Genomic DNA, 12,664 nt, shown 5'->3' on the forward strand with positions numbered 1-12,664 from the left:
GGGGGGGGGTAGCAAAGAAACTTGTGAACTGGAAGATGACTTAAGATGCTTGTTGGCTTGCTGTACCAAGGCATTTTTCTTTAGTGTTGCTGCACAAGGCTGCCTGAGCAGAGATGTTAGGTGTGCAGGGGTGTTCTGTAATCAGTTCCTGGAATGACCAGGGGACCTGGATTACATATTGATAGTAAGAGGCAGCAGTGGTTGCAAATCTTTCCTTTTCAAGTGATACAGTATAAAGAGTTGGAGGATTTTTTTCTTTAAACTTTTTTAAATGTAGGTTTTTTAAAGTGATAGATGCAGTATAAAGCAATTCAGCAAACACTGAACATTATATTTTTTTAAGTTGCTGAATTGATTCTGAGCAAATATATACACAGTTGGTCTATTTATTTGTTGCTGTAGTGTATAATTTTTTCTTTAAGGAAAGCAAGTCTCTCTGTGCTAAAGTTTTCAAATACAAACTGCTATAGCTGATCAGTTTTCCATGTTTAAGGCCAGTTGGAAAATAGCTATGATTGTGCTGCACTATGTGTGCAGACAGTTGCCAAGATATGGCTAACATCAGTGTTTTCTTATTCTTAGCACTAAATGCTGCTTCCACCTAGAAATGTGATCTAAGTATTTAAAAGCTTGATTGATAGTAGTTTGTGCAAAGAGAAGACTGCTGGTGTTGTATCTACTGCATCAGTGCAGTACACGTGTTAAAATAAAGGTACACTATTATTACTTGTGTGTTTGAATTGTTAAATACATTGTGGATTCAGTGTTAAATAACAGAATTGTTGGGTATAATGCTTACCATTGGACCTCTTTCTTGTCACCTAACAAACATAAATGTTTTTAATGATCCTTTTATTAAGTATATTTCTGTCTCGGATTAAATTCAGTTATTTTCTATATAACGTATGTTCAGATAAGGTACTCCATAAAATGGAACAGCACACTGATGTTTGCAGTGGGGAGGGTCACTTGAGGCTTCAGTGATCTTTGCCTAGAAAGTGAATTTTCTGTAAAGTACTGTAGATATGAACTCTTTGGAGGTCTAAGTGTAAACTTCAGTTTTTCTGCTGAAGTGGCAAGTTGGCTTTGGGTGGTAGTGTGACTCATTGTGTGACCTAAAGATAGGCTTAGGAGAAATGAGACATCTAGAACAATGCAAGCTTTGGCACAAGTTTAAGGACAAGGGAGGAGGGCTTGAACAGGACAGGCACATTGAAGAAATTACTCTGGGGTGTGATTCAGAAAGATTAATTGTCAGACAATGAAAGAAGAGTGTGACTTCTAAAAGAGATGGTAGAGAGATTTACATAAATTCCAGCTAACTGGAAAGAAGTATTTACATCTGTCCCACATATAGTGATAGAGGGCTTGGTAGGTGGGAGAAAAGGGGGAAGGCTTAACTTTTTGAGGAAAAAGTCTCAAATACAGACTTCAAGGATAGGATAAAGAGTTATTTTAGAGCACCTACATGCATGACAGGGATGATAGGTATCTCTTGCCTTTTTATTTTCACGGCTTAGTTTGAGGTGTTGACAGCTTGACGGAGGGGACAAGTGGAGAGTACTAAATTTCTTAAATTCAGAAATAGAGGACTGCAGATAATGTTGCCTGAGGGTAATAGGAGGAAGTTAACAAACCTTGTCCACAGAAAAAATAAAGGAGATGCTGAAGGAGCAAGTGAGAGAAGTATTGAACAAAGTGCAGGAGTGATTAATAATAGCATTGGGCAACATAGAAGTGCCTTTTTGGAATGTGGTATGCCTTAGGGAGCAAGGAGTTAAAAATTGATTGGGAGTGGTGGAAGGATGTGAAGAAGAGTTTATAGTGGTCATACATTTCAGTGGACTTGAACTTCAGAGGTAGAAATGAAGAAAGGAAGGAAAGGCAGTGAAATGTGCTTCATAATTGGAAACACAATGAGAAGCACTCCTGTGCAGTGTCAAGGAAAGAAAGGATGCAGGAGCAAGAGCAGTTAAGATGGGAAGGAACTGGGGGAATGAGCCAGGAGGAGGAACCAGAAATGGGACAGCACAACAGATGTAGTGATTTGGGGGCTCATCTGGCTATACAAAAAGGAGTTCTGGTTGTACTGCCTGGGTGTCAGGGGAAGAAGGATTGGAAATGTTTGGAGTCTTTTTTTTTACTGAGTAGACTGCAAGATGACTCCTAAGTGTTTTGGAAGGAAAAGAACTTCGCTACTGAAAATGAAATGATGACTAAATAGAACTATTCAGATTAAGGAGCGTTTAGGGACAGATTACCCAAGTAAACAAATGCAAACTTCATGAAGCCCAAAGGAAAGGTAACTATGGGATTTAACTGTCATGGGTTGTCATGGAAGGGTGGAAGGCAGAAGTATGCCAGTGGCATCTCAGCTGTCTTCAGCTTGTGAAATTGGGAAACGTGAGCAGAACTGGCAAATGTATGAAAACCAAAACACTGCTACAGCCGTAATAGGGTTTTTCATCTCAAAGTGCTGTGACAACTTCACAATATACTGTGTTGTATATTATGTGAGAAGTTAATAAGTTTCATGATCTCAGTGATGAATGTGCAACACATTGTCGTATTGCCTGCGCATCCCTATTAGTATGGTTTACTTTGAAAGACCCAAAGAAAAAAGTATTTTATTGATGTATAATGGAAACATCGTAGTGTGAGTAGTCTTTATTATACAAAGACAAGCAGCAATGGAATTTTAAAACAACAGTTGTCGTAGTCGAGAATAACAAAGATGAGTATATACAGCTAGTGAAGCTTTTATTTTTTTGTTCTGATAGCTGCTAATGTTACCAACACTTTTCTATATAACTAAGTATAAAAACTGAAGGTTTTGCTTTTAATTATTTAATTCCACGTGTTACCCAAATTTTGCTCTTAAGCTTCACATTGGAACATTCTGGGAAATTACTTCCTAATAACTGGCATCTCTTGTAACACTTAGGTGTATTTGTTTTATAACCACTAGTTGTTTGGGGTGGAAGGATGATGGGTCTTTTTCAGGCAACAAGTTTTTGACAGTTCATTGTTTAAAATGCCAATGAAGACTGAAAGAATAATTAAAGGAACATGCACTACTATTTTTAAAAAGGGTATCATCCTTTTTGAAATTCACTTGTTCAATGTAGTAAAATGTTTCTACTACCATTATAAAATTCTTACTATATACATAGCTGTTAAATACTAAGGAAAGGGAAGATACTTGCTCATGATTTTCTGGAGTTGGTTTTGAGATAGCCATGTGCCTTAAGTTATAGTCAAGATGCACTTACAGAATCATAGGAACATTTAGGTTGGAAAAGACCTTTAAGATTGAGTCCAACTGTAAATATGACACTGCCAAACCCAGCACTGAACCATGTCCTTAAGCACCATGACTGCATATCTTTTAAATACCTCCAGGGATGGTGACTCTACCACTTCCCTGATTGGCCTGTTCCATTGCCTGACAATCCTTTCAGTGAAGAAATTTTTCCTACTGTCCAATCTAAATTTCACCTGGTGCTGCAACTTGAGGCTGTTTCCTCTTGTCTATCACTTGTTATTTGGGAGAAGAGACTGACACCCATGTTGCTACAACCTCCTTTCAGGGAGTTGTAGAGAGGGATAAATTCTCCCCTGAGCCTCCTTTTCTGCAGGCAAAACAACCCCAGTTCTCTCAGCTGCTTCTCATATGACTTATTCTCTAGACCCTTCACCAGCTTTGCCCTTCTTTGAACATGTTCCAGCACCTCAATGCTGTCATGTGAGGGGTCCAAAGCTGAACACAGTGTTTGAGGTGCAGCCTCACCAGTGCTGAGTACAGGGGGACAATGACTTCTCTAATCCTGCTGGCCATGCTAGTTCTGATACAAGTCAGGATGCTGTTGGCCACCTTTGGTGCAATGTTGGCTCATGCAGCCAGATACTCAGAGAACAACTGATCTTACTATTAAAGACTGAAGCAAAAAAGGCATTAAATGCCTCAGCCTTTCCTCATTGTTTGTTTCTGTGTTTCTCCTCACATCTGATAAAGGATGCAGATTCTCCTCAGCCCTCCTTTTGTTGCTAATGTATTTGTATTGTTGTTACTGTATTGTCTCTTGGGCTTTGGCTGTTCTAATTTTCTCCCTGCATAACCTCATGACATCCTTGTAGTCATCCTGAATTGCCTGCCCCTTCTTCCAAAGGTCACAAACTCTCTTTTTTTTTCCTGAGTTCCAGCCAAAGTTCTCTGTTCAGCCAGGCCAGTCTTCTTACCTGATGACTTCAAGTCTACTTTGGGATCTTGACTTCCTACTTAGTGAAGCCCTGTGTGCCTTTACCTCTGTGGTGGGTGGGATCAGATGCCACACCTTGGCTTATTTGAAATGAAGAAATGGTTGACTGTGCCTAAGACTACAGCAGATACTATGTTGGCCTGCACTATATTTACTCATCCTATCACAAACACTGACTTCTACATCAGAACTGTCCAGGATGTCACTTGTATGTCTAATGGTTCAAAACATCAGGTGGTCATGTCACCTTCCAGCACCCCTCTTGATATGTATTAACTGACAAAAATTAGCTTGCCTTAATGTAGACATGCCTTACAGCCAGTGTAGAGCCCAGACCCTATGTGAGATGTGGAGAGCTTGCTTCTGACTACAATCCAAAGCTGTCAGCATGCAGTGGTAAGGTGCTATGCTTGTCTGTCCCAACCTTTGTGCATGCAGTTGGGCCCTCTTGCTGCAGTGTGTGGCAAGCTTACTATTAAGTGTTTGCAGCTGGACAGTAGGGCCAGAGCAGTCTGGGAGCACTGGATATATTGAGTCAACTCAGATGTGAGGTGCAGTGCTCACCCAGAAGCCTCCCTTCTAGATGTGCCAGGTGAATTGCACAGAGCTGCAGGACATGGAGTGGGACAAAATTGAAACTGGTGCCAGTGGGTAGACTGCTGTGCTCACCACAAGGGAAGTCTGCAGCCTACAGCTTGTTTATGGGTTCCCTGCTGGTAGCAGAGGAGTGACATGGAGGACACTGGTCACCTACATTTTTCTGGAGGGCCATGTGCAAGCAGCAGACATTCCTTCCTGGGACACCTTAAACCAAATAAATAATGATACTTTAAATGTGAGCAACTGGGAAGACAATAAACATGGCAATAAAGGAATTCAGTGCCCTTCAAGGTAAGTAGAGAAAGAGACAGCCTTTTAAGTTGTTGACTGCTTAGTCTGGATGCATGAACTTTAGGAAGTTTTATCTCTAATGAGATTAGCTCAAGAGAACACGTAGGTCTAAAGAGCTGAACTTCTACTAAAGCCTTTCTTATGTATTTTCTATCTTTAGTCTATAGGTCATGCTAGAACTATTTTAAGAGCTTCCTCACCAGACAGACCTAACTACTAGGTTTACTGAGACCAGAAGGTATGGTCCCCCTGTGTCTCTGAACTTCTATTTCTAGATGTGCTGCAAATGCACATGAATATGAAGAAATGTATGAAAATTTAATTAGCTGTAACTTCTCAAAGATCAAAAATCCAGACTTTCTTCACTAAATGCAGTGTTTTCTAGAATTTATTCAACCTAGCTCCCTCAACTCTACAGTTTGCATGAAAGGGGTCGCTATGCAGGCATTTTTTCTGATAACTATGCTGTGTAAATGGTCCCAGCCATCTCTTTACACTCCCACCTCTTCATTCTTGCCCTGCATTAGCTCCTCTGCTGTGCAAGTTGCAGCTAGCTCTCCTGCAGCTGTGTGGCAAAACGATTAGTTTAAAAATGAGCAAGCAGAGACATTAAAGGGAGATGGGGAACTGATATCACTTCAGCTACATTGCTGAAATGAATGGATGAAAAAGCAATCTGTGTTTAAAATGGACCTGTCTGGTTTGTTGTGTCACCAGACAAGCAGTTGTGCTGGCAGACCTGAGTGGTATGCAGGGAGGGGAATAGGCAATGCAGGGGGCGTAGGTCAGAGGAAGGTGCAGGATAAGGGGAAAATGTTCAAAGTGAAGGCTGTAGCATCATAGTTTATACCTGCTTTATAAACGGGAGGAATTGTTAGGGGAGTTAACCCTTTGGGTTTTTTTTCTTGTTTTCCCTAATTCCAGGTACTGAATCATTTATGGATCTCTTCCAACTTGAAATAAACTATGATGATATGTAGAATCATAGAATGGTTTGGGTTGGAAGGGACCTTAAAGATCACCTAGTTCCAACCTCCTTGCCATGGGCAGGGACACCTTCCACTAGACCAGGTTGATCAAAGTCCCATCCAACCTGGCCTTGAACACTGCCAGGGAGGGGGAAACTTCTTTCCACCTTCACATTAAAGAATTTATTCCTAATGTCTAATCTAAAACTATGCTTTTTCAGTTTAAAACTGTTACCACTTGTCCTATCACTTCATTCCCTGACAAAGAGTCCCCCATTTTTCCTGTAAGCCCCCTTTAAGTACTGGAAGGCTGTTACAAGGTCTCCCTGGAGCCTTCTCCAGAGAACTCTCTCAGAGTGACCTCATAGGGGAAGTGCTCCATCACTTGGATCATCTTTGTGGCATCCTCTGGACCTGCTCCAGCAGGTCCATGTGTTTCTTATACTGGGGGCCCCAGAGCTGGATGCAGTAACTCCAGGGGGGGTCTCAGGAGAGCAGAGTAGTGGGGGAGAACCACCTCTCCTTTGACCTGCTGGCCATGCTTCTCTTGATGCAGCCCAGGATACGGCTGACTTTCTGGACTGTGAGTGCACATTGCTGGCTCATAGTTAGTTTTCCATCCGCTACTACCCCCAAGTCCTCCTCTGCAGGGCTGCTCTCAATCCACTCATCGCCCAGCCTGTATTTGTGCTTGGGATTGCCCCAACCCATGTGCAAGACCTTGCACTTTGCCTTATTAAATTTCATGAGGCTTGCACGGTCCCCTCTCAAGCCTGTCCCGGTCCCTCTGGATGCCATCCCTTCCCTCCAGCGTGTTGACCGCACCACGCAGCTTGGTGTTGGCAAACTTGCTGAGGGTGTACTCAGTCCCACTGTCTGTGTCACCGACAAAGATGTTAAACAGCACCAGTCCCAACACTGACCCCTGGGGAACACCACTTGTCACTGCTCTCCACTTGGACACAGCAGTTGACATCAACTCTTGAGTGTAACTGTCCAGCCAATTCCTTAGGCATAGAGTAGTCCACTTGTTAAATCCATGTCTTTACAATCTAGAGATGAGGATGTTGTGCAGGAAAGTGTCCAAAGCTTTGCATAAGTCCAGGTAGATTATGTCAGTTGCTCTTCCCTTATCCACCAGCGCTGTAACCCCATCGTAGGCCACCAAATTTGTCCTGCACGATTTGCCCTTAGTGAAGCCATGTTGGTTGTGACCAATCATCTTATTTTCTGGGTGCCTTAGCATAGTTTCCAGGAGGATCTGCTCCACAACATTGCTAGGCACAGGGATGAGACTGACTGGCCTGTCTCTCCTTGAGTCTTACTTTTTTTCCCTTTTTAAAAATGGGAGTTATGTTTCGCTTTTTCTAGTCAGTGGGAACTTCACCAGACTGCCATGACTTCTCAAATATGATGGATAGTGGCTTTAGCCACTTCACCTGCAAGTTCTTTTGGGACCCATGGAGGCATCCCATCAGGTCCTATGGACTTGTGCACCTTCAGGTTCCTTAGATGGTCTCAAACCTGGTCTCCTATAGTGGATGGTTCTTCATTCTCCCAGCCTCTGTCTTTGCCTTCTGTGACAGTCATTCAGAAGTTTCAAATAGTTTGAATCTTTGGGAGCAGCTAAAACGGTGATCCAACAGAAACCACATGCCACTTTGATCTAACAGAAATTAAGAACTTTATCTGTGTTGATATTCTACATGTAGCTTTTGCAGGACTGTGTGGTGTTTTTCATTTACTTGTTGCCATTTGTAACTTTAAAACTTAAATAAAATTCTGTTTATGCTAGTAATTCAATTCTCCCAGTTCATTTCAGGTAAATGGGCTGATTTGTTCTGGTTTCTGAGGTTAGATTGAAAATTATTATAATGTCATTCAAGTTTTAAATGCATTTTCTCACAAGAGGTTTGTTTTAAAGAATATATGGATAGCACCCATTTCATGCAATGTGAACATCCTGGCTGTTGATCTACTTTGCTATGTTCTTTAAAAAGAAAGAAATATAAGACAAGGTGATTTCCTTCTTGTAGAAGTGCTTCTCGATACTGAACATGTATTACTCAGGGGAGCAAAAGGGGCTCGGTCTGGATCATGCTTGTGCCTGGCTTCTCAGGATCTTGGCTGCCTGGTGGCAGCAGGTGAATATTTTTTTTTTCTGTGAGGGCAGAAGTTTGACCTTTCTTGAGCATTCAGTTGTGAACAAATGACACTCAAATACATCTCAACTTCAGACATGCTAAAATACATTTTGTCCTGCCAATCAAAATACATTTTAATAGCTTTAAACGTTTTACAGTGCTTCCAGGTTCATGCAACAGGGGATGTGTTTCATTCAGTATTTTATGTAACTTAAAACAGTGCTTTATAGTTGCTTTTATCCCCATATATAGTGAAGAAAAATAGATGGTTAAAATAAAACCAGGAAGCCATAAATGACTTTATGAAATTAAGTTGAACACACATGATTCCTCTTAAGAGCATGTTTTGCAAAGGCTGCACTGCCCTAAGAAAATGCAGTATGAAAGCTTAGACCAGACCTGTGTGTTTATCTGACCCAGAATGAAATAAGCTGTGTTTGCATCATTCGTGATAACCTGTTCTGATGCTCTAAAAGGTGTGAGTAGTGACTGTAAAGGGAATGAATTAACTCTAGCAGCAAAGGTCAGCAGCTTGGTTTGGCACTACGTTTTCTCAGACTACTCTTCCAGAGTAAGATTTGGTAGCAGATAGAGTTAAGGAGGTACCTGTGTAAGAGGAGCAGGTCTTAGGCTCTGGAAGATGTAAGAAGGACCTGTGAGGAAATGGCGGTCTTTTACTTAAATTAGTTGGTAGCCTGGACTACGTAACCACATCCTGGCTGGCTACACCACAGCATGGGATCCTGATCATTTTGTTGCCCCTAACACACTGCTATTCTCATCAAGGTCATATATCAGTGTTCTGTCCCTGGCCGCCCTGAGCGTGGATGCAGGTTGTACCCGGGTACATTTTGCACCCCCATGCAGAGTCAAGCCATGTTTAGGAAGCCAGTTGGAAATTCTGTGTGTTTTAGTCCAGATATAACCTGGGTGCAAGTGCTTTCTCTCCAGGTTGGGAAGATGGAATATGCCCATACAGGTTCTTATTTTCTCTCATTAATTGCTGCTTCAAAGGCCGTAATACTCCTACTTAATTTTTGACAACTTACTGCCTGGCTGTGGAGTTTTGCTTAGGTAAAACAAATGCTATGAGTGTGTTCTGGACAATCTTATTTCTGTTCATAGTCCTAATTGCAAGATAGTTGCCATGACTAACACTTTTTATTAAAAGCACAGTCTTCATGGAAGTTTGACTTGAGTATCGTAAAGTTGGATAATGAATCTCCCATTTCAGTCAACCAATTCAGCCAAGGAAGAGGCTGATCATATCTGCACTAATTTCAAAGAACTATGAGCAGAAATAGCATCAAATTGTTAAAGATCTGTGAATTCATCTGTGTCTTTTAGTGGACTAAGATTCTGTCATTTGCTTGAGAAGTGCATATTGAAGAAGCTAAGGAAACTTTTTCAGAAGAGTGTGATCCTTTCTGCAAGCTTTATAAATAAAGTATTTAGCGTTGATTAAAAAAGATTTTCCTTCCCTGTAAGCATGCTTGATTATGACTATTTTTGTCATTTTTACTAGCTTTGCTAACAGTACTGCTAAGTTCTTAGCACAATTACTTCAGTATCTAAGAGTAGCTAGAGCCATACTGAGGCACTTTCATCAGAGAGTACCTAGTCCAGCTGCTTGTTCTCAGACTCTGCTGAAAATTTATCATAAGCAATGCCACGTAATGATTGAGCTTTTGGTATCTAAGAAGTAGCTTGGGTGCATTTGACACAAAGCTCAGTACTGAAGTTCTCATTCTGATGCTTGTTTTGCCTTTCATGTTTTCCTCAGGGGTAAATAAAGACAGCGACAGTGTTATTGCCATTGACTTTTTCATTCTGCAGCCTCTCAGCAGCTGCAGACTCGCACCTTTCTTTGTCAGAGCTTCCCTTCAAATTTTCATTATTCTATTTATTCTTCTTTTAGCCTGTGATGGCTAAGAAGTCAAAGTCTCATGGATGTCTTCAGTAATGTACCATCCCTGAGTCTTTGGATCCTCTTATGAGCTGCAACCACCTTTTCTGATGCTCTCTTAACTTTACTGTGAAGTTTCTATTCCATTTTTGCCTTTTACAGAGGTATGAGTGTTTTTCTTAGTCTGCTCAGAGCAGAAACAATGTTTGACTTTTTTGCTTAAGCCCCTTTCAGATGTGTGCTCTCCTCATGTAAATTTTTTGCGATACTAGAAATTAAAACCAAGTAATCCAGAACACCTACGTTCCTACTCCAATGTATGCAGATAAGTCACAAAAGAAGAAAATCGCTACATGTTTTTCTTTGGTCCTAGATAAATCCTCTACCCAAGCTTTGAAATAAGCTTGAAGCTAGTATGCTCTTCATTTCAAATTTAGTGAAAATCTGAAGCACTGGCTTTGAGAAATATATATGAGTACAGTAAATAGTCCATGTGAGTGTCCACAGGTTTTACTTAAAGTTTTGGCTTGTTTTTGATCAGGTTTGGTTATAAATCTGAAAATGTAAGGCAGTGACAACTCTCTGTATGGTTTACAGACTTACGTCAGTAGAGAAACGACGAAGCTTTATTTTAAATAGAGATATTTGAAATATCATGGAAAGGGTGTCAGAGACATAGCCGTTTGGTTTGTAAAGATAATTTTATCTAGTGCCTGTTTGGTCCTTGAGGATTTCTGTGACTTCAGGAAACCAAATGTTTGGTCTTGATGATCCTGTCTCATGGGGCCTCGTGCTGTGGTTTCAACCTGATCTGACTCTGGCCTCCCCTTTCCCGGGAACTTGATAACCTGATGCATTTAAACCCTCCTGGGAGGCTGCTGTACATTGTTACTAGACATGGGCATGATCACTGGGGTAGCACCTAGACTGGGACAAGAACAGACGGTAACTAGAAATACCTCAACTGAATGAGAAACACAAAATCTCATCATGGGCCATTTTATTTAGGACATCCTATTTAATGTGGGATTTTCCTGTTTTTATCTGCGTGCAAAGTTAATTATAATCTCATTTTGAGATGAGGGAGAAGAAAAAGAATCTACTTGAGTAAAATACATTGAAATAAAGCTTCAGAAACACCCTCAGCTTGTTGTAGCAATACCCTGGTTGGGGTTTGGTTTTTTGTTTATTTTGGCCAGCCTGCTTTCCTCTGAAAACAGAAGTTATGCAGTTGTGCTTTCCCTTGCTTTGTACCCCCTCCCTCCTGCCCAGCCTTGCTCAGTAACCCTGGACCTTGTCAGCCAACTTCAACCAAATTTGACAGAGGGGCTTTGGGCTCAAAGATACTAAATGCTGACAGCTTTTTGTCCAGGTGAAAAGGTCTATTATTTCTGATACAAAGGCTTCAGTGTGAGTATAGCACAGGAGAATTTGTTGTGCAGAGGAATGTGACCTAACAGCCCTCATGCAGGAAGAGCTTTCACCAGAGCTGGTACCTTATGGGACTGCTGAGCTCTACTGCCTTGGGTAGTAAAGCACTTGGAGGAATTTTTGCTCTGCTTTTTCATTTTTTTCACAGAAGTTAGCACAAGCAAGTGAGCAGATACGCTCTTGCAGTGACAGGGTGCCCCCAGTTACCTTTCAGTGGCACCTTTGTGGAGCAATTGCTCTGCTCCTGGCTTCGGCTGTCTCTGAACTCTGTTGCTTCTGAAGATAGATTTGTGCTGCTGGAGACCCAAGTGTCAGAGTAGGCAGGAGCTATTGCATTTGCAGACAGTTGTGCTTCTCTGAGAGATGGAAGGGCACAGTGCAGGGATCTCCTTGGTAGATGCTGAAAGCAGTCACGTGCAGGTCTGGTGGCTTTCCTCTTTTGATTTCAGATGTTGGTGAATATATGTCTCGTTAGATACACACCTGAAAATTCATCCATGAGACACAAACTCACTAGAAACCAAGCTTCCTTTCTTTCACTATTCATGTAAATAGTCTTTGACAGCTGTGAGCAAACATCTGCACAGAGTAAATTAAATGGGTAAAGCTCTGATACCCCTGGTGCAATATTTTAAAGAAAGAATAGGTGTGTTCTGTCTATACTCCTGCAGCTACTGCTGTGGCCATTGGAAATGTCAATTTCCCAGTAATGTCTTTTTTTAGTTCCCAGTTAGTTCATATTCAAAAAGCAAAAAAAATGCTCCAAGTTACTCCAGAGTATTTTATATATTTCTTAATCCCAAACTAACATGCCTTTCTACAATCCATGTCATCATGTACACTGGACATGGACTTCAGGTTTAATCTATACAGTGGGATGATAGATGAGGAGTATGCACATGTGACAGCTATATGTAAACATACTCTTGTTATAGTGTGAATGTGGAGTTTAGGAGAAGTAGTGTTTTGTTAACAATGATTTAAACTGCTTCTTGAAGAAAAAATGCCAGAAGACCTAAAGCAGTTCATTCTGCTTGACAACATATGCATTGTTTCATTAAAGTG

The sequence above is a fragment of the Athene cunicularia genome (assembly GCF_003259725.1).
Source record: "Athene cunicularia isolate RWA chromosome 1 unlocalized genomic scaffold, athCun1 chr1_part1, whole genome shotgun sequence".
NCBI classification, from domain to species: domain Eukaryota; kingdom Metazoa; phylum Chordata; class Aves; order Strigiformes; family Strigidae; genus Athene; species Athene cunicularia.